We start from the raw sequence: 2,559 nt of genomic DNA, 5'->3' as shown, positions 1-2,559 counted from the left end.
TTCTTAGAAAATGGATATTTTAGTTGTCAGTGTTGACATTTCTTTTTTCTATTTCTTCATCGCTTTTGTCTGGATTCTATTGCCAAGAGAAAAATAAACAATTTAATAATGGTCTAAGGATATTCTGCCAAAATATTCTCCAAAATGCTTTGCCCAATTTATCCTGCTGCTAAAAGTATGTACGTGTGTAACTTGAATTCTCATCATCAGAGTAGGCTGATAAGAGTTCCCACATTTCATTTCTGTCAGGACTGACTATGGAATCCTTAGTAGCAGGCAGCCCCCAAACAACTTGGGTTTCTATCTTGCTCAGAGCCCTGACCTCTTGCTGGTGGGTAGGTACTCTATATTGCCCTCCTCCAGAATCCTTCTGAAGAGCGTTCTAGACAACTTGACACCTGCTGTTTCATATTCTGGTCCCTAAGTGAAAACATCCCTTATGTTCACAACCCCATTAGTCATAACGAATCACATGAATCATAAGTCAGGCAAGGAGTGTAAATCTAATGTATTTCAAGGGTGGGGGAGGAGATTGAATTTTTGTGACTAGTTTTGTGCCTTACTTTTCTTCTTCTTCTTTTTTTAAAATATATATAAACCTCTCTCTTATAAGAGAGAGCAAACTATAGTCTTCTGTGAATTGCTCATTGGTGTTGCTCTTGTCTTGTATATTAAGCTGGATATGCTGGTAGAACTTAGTAGAAAGGTTGAACAATTTAAATTGTTCTTACATTATGAAGCAATAATTATCTCCAATCTCTGCTCTATATCTGCCCCCCTTCCCACCCACATAGTTTCACACAGCAAACAATCTGGGGAATAGTGTGTGGTCATCTGGCATGAAACTCACTTCAAGAAATACATCCTATAATGCTTTCAATAGAGACATGGCCCATTAGCAATACTTGGTGGTCTATGACTGACACACTGTACAGTAATAAAAAATGCCAGTCCACAAGATGCACACTGCCAAACAGCTAGTTTGCGCTTCTCAGCTGCAAGGCACAGAATTCCAGTTTGGATTAGTTGAAATATCAAACATGTAGTGCCTCAAGTGAAAATTACAGGGTTTTCTTATACACAGCTTGGCCAAAAAGGTGGAGTCAAGTAATATTATCTGAGATCTCTTTTCTTTTTCACCTGTCATGCTTGTTTCCACCTGTGTTCATTTTAATCCTCAATGGGTCTTTCTCAACATGGCTGTGAGGAGAAGCTCTGCAGTTATGTAGGCAGGCTTCAGACTGTATCATCCTTAGAACTTCAAGAAATAGGACTTGACCTTCTTTCCCACAATAATTATAAGAATCAGTTCTCAAATAAAAACTATATATTTCAAAGTACGATGTGATGTTTTTGTATATATAATACAATAATTAAGCAAGCCAATTAATTAATTAATTATCTTAGGCACTCATTTTTATGGTAAGAACATTAAAATTTTTCTTTTAGTACACTTGGAGTATTACATATTACAATATTGAGTATGATCACCATGTTGCTCAGTAGGTCTCAATTCTTGTTTTTAATTCACTTTCTCTAACTGACAGTTTGGCCAAGATCTCCTGATTCTCATTGCACACACCGCAAACTATACATACTATTCTACTCTGTACAAATTAACAAAGTAGTGGCCATCCTTGTCGTGTACTGAGATCGTTGATAGGTAAAGTCTGACTGTAGTCCTTCACAGGAGAAGTGGTGAGGATGCTTGGCGCAGAATTGCACAAATTTCTGTAGACACAGAGTAACCTACCCGCCTGGATCTAAACATCAGGTATTCGCTCGGCCACTCTGGCCTGGTCATGAGGCAATAGAGGCAAGAAACTTGCCCTGCTGGAACTGCTCTTGCAGGTGACTGCTGATTTTGGCATTATTTTTTCTCTCATCATATGTCTTCTGAATTTTCTTTGATCTTCTTTTGTTTAAAATCTTTTCCTCTTCAGGAATCAGCTTGGTCCCCTTCTTGCGGCCCAGGGGCAGTGCGTAGTGGGACCGCACCACTGTTGGTTCCGTGTGCTGTAAATAAGCAAATCGCAGTTCTTCGCCAGCATCTTGTTGCGGGCAACCTCGTTATTGGATTCGTTGTAGACAACATCGGTGATCCTCGTTTTGCGAGTACAACCCTCAGAGACCCAGGAAAAGTTCCCCATATCCAATCTCAGGGCATGGTACTTCTTACTGCCTCCTCGAAATCGGACTGTGTTTATGTGACGAGGGCCAATGTTCATGTTGGCAGCAGGGGGTCTCAGCTCATACTACCGCTTCTTGTGGTAGGGCTTTCTCTTACCCCGGTCTTGAGTCGCTTGTGGCAGTTGTGTCCAGAGATGCCCATCGTTAGGCGCTGGCGGGAAAGAGCTCAACATCAGTTTCAACATCCACAACCTGGCACAGGTTAGAAGGATGCCAGGCACTGTTTACAATGCTCCGCGGTTAGTCATATCTCAATTGGCTCCTATCTCCATCAGTTTATTGCCTAGATTATTTCATGGTCTGTTTAGTCCTGGGTTTCTTCCTCTACAACTGGGGATAATGATAGTGCTTATTTGGTTGTGTGGATTC

General features: G+C 40.8%; 1 pseudogene; it reads right to left on the bottom strand.

Moving 5' to 3' along the window:
• Positions 1–1,770: 1,770 nt before the first annotated feature.
• LOC129670685 (40S ribosomal protein S8-like) lies at positions 1,771–2,332 on the bottom strand (annotated as a pseudogene).
• Between the last annotated feature and the right edge of the window lie 227 nt (positions 2,333–2,559).

The sequence above is a fragment of the Psammomys obesus genome, unplaced genomic scaffold (assembly GCF_907164565.1).
Source record: "Psammomys obesus unplaced genomic scaffold, mPsaObe1.curated_primary_1811, whole genome shotgun sequence".
Lineage (NCBI taxonomy): Eukaryota > Metazoa > Chordata > Mammalia > Rodentia > Muridae > Psammomys > Psammomys obesus.
The sequence above is the reverse complement of the archived record's forward strand: the minus strand, read 5'-3'. Positions and strand labels throughout refer to the sequence as shown.